This window comes from Lactuca sativa, chromosome 6 (assembly GCF_002870075.4).
Source record: "Lactuca sativa cultivar Salinas chromosome 6, Lsat_Salinas_v11, whole genome shotgun sequence".
In the NCBI taxonomy this organism is placed as follows: domain Eukaryota; kingdom Viridiplantae; phylum Streptophyta; class Magnoliopsida; order Asterales; family Asteraceae; genus Lactuca; species Lactuca sativa.
In genome coordinates this window covers 4,679,317-4,687,021 of record NC_056628.2, presented here as the reverse complement: position 1 = coordinate 4,687,021, position 7,705 = coordinate 4,679,317, and the positions used below count along the sequence as shown (strand labels likewise).

The 7,705-nt window shown below is 33.0% G+C and overlaps 1 pseudogene; it reads right to left on the bottom strand.

The window, feature by feature from the left end:
- Positions 1-236: 236 nt before the first annotated feature.
- LOC111886899 (calmodulin-binding receptor-like cytoplasmic kinase 1) overlaps positions 237-7,705 on the bottom strand; it is a 15,918-nt pseudogene continuing 8,449 nt past the window's right edge.

Genomic DNA, 7,705 nt, shown 5'->3' with positions numbered 1-7,705 from the left:
GCTCTATGATCCCTGAGAACTTCAATCTTGCCCAACTAAAAAATCACCAGCACCCAATACATGAACCTAATGAAAAATAGGTTTGCCACTTAATCAAATTTATCAAGCCACAAAATGACAAAAAAAAACTAAAAAATATTTAAAAGAACTGTTTCTTTCTGAAAACTTAATCAAATTTATATCCTCTCTACATACAAAAAACCTTCTTTCTTTTTATACAATTTCAATATCAGCAATCATGCAGATTGAAATCTTTGGTTGGTGCTTTCTTCAATCCCAAAGAATTCAATGCGATTCTTCCTGGCAGCCATTTGAGGTGGCACCTGTACAGAATGATTTGCAGCCTCCATGACCTCACTATACTCATGATAATCCTTTCAGATTCTCCACAAGATCTCTGCACATCTCTTCATGGAGGGTCTTAACTGTCTGGTGGGGGCCAGACACTGTCTGGCCAGTTTCAGCACCTTCTCCACCACCGTCAGAGCTGCCGGATTCCTCCTTAGCTTTGGATCCATCGCCAACACCACCTCCCCTCCTTTTAGTCTCTGCAACGCCTGCATTGCATTGCAACCAAACACATTTTGCCTTTTAAGCTTTTTTAATCAATGAACACATATATTTGCAATATCAGAAACACTAAACCATTTTGTTGTCAATTTCTCATTGGGAGCTTTATTTATCTCAATCGGTAGTCTTCCAGTCACCATATCCACAAGCAAAACCCCAAAAGAGTAAACATCACTCCTATCAGTAAGCTGATAAGTACTCAGATATTCAGGATCCAAATACCCTGCAGTTCCTTTCACTTGAGTTGATATATGAGTGGCTCTTGGATCTTCAACACTTATTCGTGCAAATACAAAATCAGCCACTTTTGCACGTAGTTTATCCGTAATCAGTATATTAGATGATTTTATATCTCTGTGGATTATTGGTAGATCTGAAAAAGAAAAACCGGTTGTTAAAGACTTCTTGATATTTCAATCTTTCAAGAATGTTAACTGAAGGATACCTGTATACGTATGCAAATATGTAATTGCATGAGCTACATCGATCATGATATCCAGACGCTCTCCAATTTCAAGCCCACTTCCACATTTACCTGAAAAGGATCAATTCTATGCATATAAACTTCATGCACAAAGTGAAAATACGAAATTGCCCTTTTGAAGAAAGTAATGGCTTTACCATCTAAATGTTCACGAAGTGTACCATTGGCGACGTATTCTACCAAAATCATATGATCTTCTCCATGCTCTATATATCCATAGAATCTGACAAGATTTAGATGTTCAATCTTTGATAATGTTTGTATTTCATTTCTGAACTCCACTGGTGTCCCTCTTTCAAAATTGTCTTGCCATAAGAAATAAGCAGCAGAAACATCTTAATATTGAGACTAGATTTACAAGAAGCATAAGTAAATGCATTGATCAATTTAGTCACAAATTGATATAAATCTTTGTTTACAAGGGTATTTGGCATTTATGCTACCAACAAAAAGGTCTAAATGTATCTTATTTTTGTTATGGAGGCAGTGTTAGTTTTCTATTTAATAGAAAATCCAACCTTTTTTGCACGCTTTACAGCAACGATGGATCCATTTTTCAAGGTTGCTTTATACACGATACCAAATCCTCCTTGTCCGATTATATTTGAGGCAGAGAAATTTCCAGTTGCCTTAGAAATATCTTCAAAGGATAACTCAGAAAGAAATACCAATATTTAGGAAGTTCAGAAGCTAGGTCAGAAAGGAATTGTCAAAAACACAAATTTTATGATAGTTTATAGTCGGAGATCGTGATTTATATCAAGTTGTTTCTCCTATAGTAATCTATAATAAATCTATGAAACAATCAATAACCAATTTCACCAACACAAGCATAAAATCAAACTTTTCTTTTTGACAACATAATAATCGAGATCAGCTTCAAGTGAGAACGATTTTCAACTCCAATCAAGTAGATAACCCCAAAAGAAACCCAGATTTAACAAAAACAACTGACCTGCTGTCCCGAGGATGATGACTTTTGGAAGCGTTCGGCATCGTAATTTAAAATAAGAGAGATGTTAACCAAAACTCTTAAATCTGTAGAGCGACAACTGATTGTGACTTTTTAGGGTTTGCTGAAAGACCTGTGGTGGTGTAGTGGTGGTTCTGGGCTGTTGCGAAGGCAGTGTGGTGGTGGCTCAGGGCTGGTGTTGTGGTGCGATGTTGTAACGGTGGAGTCTGAAAGCAAACACAAATTGTGATGGAAGCTATTGTTGTTGGTGATGTCCGATTCATCAAAAGAAAATCATTCTTCGATCAATCTTCTATTTTGTGAAAGAAGATATTACTATTTCAAATGTGTTATGTTTGATTAGGGTTTGCACATAGAAGGAAGTGAAAGTCGATCGGAGAGGAAGGGGTTTGCAGAGAGAAAGAAGGGAGAGAATGAAGTCGATTTGGCGGGTGTAGAGAGTAGAGAGGAAGAGGAAGCGGGTGTTCAAAATTTTGGGGGATTTAGTTTCCCCCCTTACCTATCAAGGAGTCCCAGAAACGCGCGTTTATTAAAATTATAAAGCGGCATTTGTAGAGGACGCCCTTTTTATTATAGGTGCCCTCCGTGTTTTTAATATTTTTACATGAGACACTAATTTAAGGGCACTCAGTAATGCGCGACCTAAATCCTAATTTTTTTTGAAGAGATGACACTTTTTTAATGTCGCTCTCTAATGCGTAACATAAATCAAAGAGCGTCGTGTTTTGCGCGTCGTAAAAGGGTCTTTTTCTTATAGTGTAATAAAATACAAGAGCTGATTAATTATTAATAATTATAATAGTAATAAATATTCAAAATTTATCAACTTGATAAATGTGTGACCCTTTAATATCATATGTTATGAACAATATCACTCAATAATGACTCTTGAATATATATATATATATATATATATATATATATATATGTTGTTGATATTCTATGTAAAAAACACATATACACATATATAAATCATAACCATTTTTTTGTAAAAATGTTATAGATGAATATATATATATATATATATATATATATATATATATATATATATATATATATATATATAGAGAGAGAGAGAGAGAGAGAGAAAGGAGGGTTCAATTGAGAAAAAAAAGTTGAGAATGAGGGAATTATTCTCATACAATCATTTAACATAAAAGACACGGTGGTAAACTTGTAAATATGATAATAACCTTCAATCTCAAATACGTAACTGTAGAGAATTAGATAACAGCTCAAATTTATTCGTAAGCGATCGTTCATCATCCAAATTTCTCCTCCAGCCTTCAACAATCATCCGGATTTCTTCAATTAAACACTCATCAACGTCATCCAGTGTTAATCAATCATCGATCTTCGTCAATAACACGTTTATCAACAGCGGCAACAAAAATTCCTTTTTGGTTCTTTTAATCCAACCTTCAATTCTGCTTGAATGCGAGCATATCTTCAACATCTACGATTAATTATACTCCTAACGTCATTAGATCAACATCATCGATAATCAACAAAAAATCCACTTCATATCATTCATTCAACATCGATCATCAAATTAAACTTCGAAATTAAGGTTAGAAAAAAGATCAAATCGTTTTTTTTTTCAAATTTCATATAATTCTCTATCAATCTGCTATTTTGTAAGATTTAATTAGTCAAAGTATCATGATTTTAACATTTTTAAAAAAGTTAACTTGTATGGTCTCCAAGTGTTTGATAAAATGCATAAACTAAATTACAACATTATATTCACATATGAATATGTTTTCTCACCTGAATCAGTATATGATTATTAAAAGACAAAACAAAGTATGCAACTCTGTATTATATTCATATGTGCATAACATATAAAATTATATATATTTGTGAAAACACCTTGTCATTTTCATATGTGAATATACTGTGTAATATTCACATATGAATATACCAACTATTATTCGTAAGTGAATATATCATCTAATATTCACAAGTGAATATACTATGTAATATTCACATATGATATACCATGTAATACTATGTAATATTTACATATGAAAATACAATATAATATTCATAAGTGAATATACCATCTAATATTCACAAGTGAATATATTATGTAATATTTACAAGTGAATGCATCGTCTAATATTTAAATATAATATACTATATTTATTATATGTTGTATTCATATATGAATGATACTTAAACTGTAAAAACAATAATCATACTTTTTATTCATAAGTGAATAACGAATATACTGTAGTAAAAATATGATGTATTTTTATTCACTTATGAATAACGATAGCTGAACCTATAAAAAAATAAAAATTTATTTTATCTTAAAACTATATCAATATGGATGTCTTTTTATAGAAAATAAAAAATTATTAATTTTGATATATTTAAAATCATTTTTCGATTAAAATAGCTCCTTAAAAATAAAAAACGAGAAAAACTATGTTTTTGTACATATTAAGGTAATGATTAACATAGTTTAAGGAAACATGTTTTGTTGGAAAACACACGTGTATTCCTTTCTCATTTCTACCGGTACAATAGAGGCTTTTGCGGCAAGATAAACACAACGACAAGTAAATAACGAAATAAACATAACGAAAAGTAAATAAACTTGACATAATCATAAATAAACGCAATAAATTTAAATAAAGTTATTGAATACGTAATCGTTTCATAGATTGAGACTCGGGTTTTTGCAAAGCTTTACGTGAGGAACTCGAAAACCAACAATTTTAAATCGAAAGATCCCATGGCTGCCTTGCAACTAGAAAAAATATGTCATCAAGGCTGTTGTATCGAAGTATCTAACAACGAGGGGTCGTGAAACGTGGTTCAGTGGTGGCTGGATCGTCGTAAGAAGGAGCAGCAACTGCTATTTCCAGCGAGCCCTTCATGGTTCATCTGCTTGACTCCGGTAACAACGTGATCAAAGGAAGGCAACATAAAACGGAGATGGTGGTCGGGGTGTTTACGGGTTGTGATCGAAGAAGAAGAAGAAGAAGAGGCAAGAGGAGGGATGTTGCCCTCGATGGTGGTTGGAAAAACCCACCTCTCGGTGGGAGGTATTCTAGTCGAGAGCAAAGAAAGAGAGGAAGATATAAAAATTGATTAGAGAGGGAGGAGTGTGAATTGTGCAAGAAATCTTTGAAGAGTATGGCTAGTCTTATAAGTCCATGCATGCATGTACTCTTGTACTAAGGATGATGTCACACTTGTGGTATCTCCATGTTGTCACCTCTCTAGTCGTCTTGATTTGCGTGCTAATGAATCTCGATCCCTAAATAATTTTTTTTGAAAGTGTCTATTTGATAGTCGCGAGTGTGATGATTTCAAAAACGCAAATGGAACTTAAGTCCAACATGTAGAACTACGGGAAATGACGATTAAAGTTTTGCGTTTAAAAGCCTCCGATTCGACAATTTTCGCGATTTTGATAAATCTTCGAGTTAAAAATATTTCGAAAATGAATCAACTATTAGACCTAATTATAACTTCAAAAAAAATCTATGAATTTCTAAATGAGATGTGTAAGTATCTCAACGAACCATTTCAGTTTTCATTATTATGAAATCAATATTATACTAATTCGGTTTCTTAAAACGGATGGATCTTTTGCATATGATATCCATTTTTGACGTTCTTTATATCCACAAAGTCATGAGAGTATGATTTATCAAATTTGATCATAAGTTAGTCCGAAGTATACTCGATGCATAGTGCATCAAATAGTGTTATTTTTTTGTGAAATTTGCTTCGTTTGTTAATAATTTACAGCTTGTTGAGCAAATTGAGACATTCTGAACGTAATTATGAGTATAATATTTTTAATACATTTCATAAACACACAATTACATATAATAGGTCCTAATACAAGATGCTTCATAGTGGTTTGACCACCGAACTCTGACCTATTTTACCAATTGTTAGAGAAGACAACCAATACCACTTAACTACCACATCCTATAAGAGCAATTCATGTGATGTAGGTTAATTGTATATGCGAAAGACACATTTCTAACCTCAAACTAGTTATAACCACTTGGCATTACATCAAAACGCATGTTTGAAAACTTTGAACATCAAAAAATACCATAAATTATAGTGGTCTTATAGGAACAAACGACCATGTAAGGTAATCACTCTCAGATGTCATGTTTTCATCCATATTTAATCCATTTAAACACACATAGTACTTACTAAAATAAGATGTTCCATTGGGCATTATGTCAGCATCTATTTTGGTAGTGGAACTAGGTGTTGACCGTTCATTTCTTCCTCATAACTACACAACATTACATAGTGTTTATTCAATAAACCTTCAACCTCTTTCAGTACATGTTCCTTTGTCATACGACACTAAGATATGTTGAATTTTATATTAAATTTATCTGCAAAAACGAGTTTAATCTTCCTTAATGACAAGTGTTGGTTGTCTAGAAATTTCATTAAAAATGCTTCCAAATCCACTTATATGTGATGATGATACCTACTTTAAAACTTTTATGACGACAGTGATTAGTAACAAGGGATTTTATTTGCAATGCCTTTTTTTCATTAGTCCAAGAAACCCAATGTTTAAATACACAAAATGATCTCCACCTTTACTACATTTAAATAACAATCTATAATGTTCATTTTTTCCAACGAAGTCCATAACCATTTGCCACATCATACGTTTATAACAATTCTTTCAATTGAACTGGAGACTCAAATTTCATCCCTAAGATCGGTTTCATTAGCTTCCAATGTTTGTTACGGTCATGGACATGAAAGTATGATTTTATAAATTTCATTATCACTAGCTACATTAGATTCAACTACATCTTCTTTGGCTTCACCACCATGATAACGTTTCCTTAATATTTAATCATTCATTGTGTTGTTAAAGTTATATTTGTTGGAATAGGTGTTCAATGTCATAACTAATTGGTGTAACTTTGGGAATAAAACCAAAGTCCTTTTGGGTTGCTCTTAAGAACAAGAATAGCTAGAAACAATTTTAGGAGATTATGAAAAATAGACTATTAATTTATTACATGTTAATAAATTAATTAGAAACTAGTTAGACTTAATTAGAATTTGTAACAACCGGAATCTTGAGGAATGTTGGGAATAAATCCCTTTTGAGAGTTGGACACGACGTGTTGGAGGAACCAACACGGCGTGTCTAGATTTGAAGAATCAAGACTTTCATTAGGGCCAATACAATGTATTTATGCCATAACACAACGTGTTTGCGACTGGTGGAGAAAACCCTAATTTTTAGGGTGTTGCACCCTATATAAAGGCGTTAAGTCCTCATGAATGGCCTCCTTATCAGCCTCTATTGTCAATAAAACCCTAAAATCGATCTTTAAGTCTCTTGGTGGTGTTCTTGAGCTAGTAAGAAATTCTTCGTGCTCATTTTTGGTCTTTGTGAAGGAAGAGGAGATCTTGCAATTGTCTTGATTGGTGGAAAGGTTTTGGATCCAGAATCATCTTCTTTTGTTCAAGCTTTCTAAGGTATCAAGTTTGAACATTGACTTATAGATGTTTAGATCTCTTCATATTGTGCTTTGTTGTGCTTTTGGTCCTTTTTTGGGTTGATTTGAGAGTGAAGTCGTTTAAGGGGCATGTTATTCCAGATCTGAGTTTGTATTGGACTCCTTGAGCATAAAGGTGCGAACTTTATGAGATAATCGGTT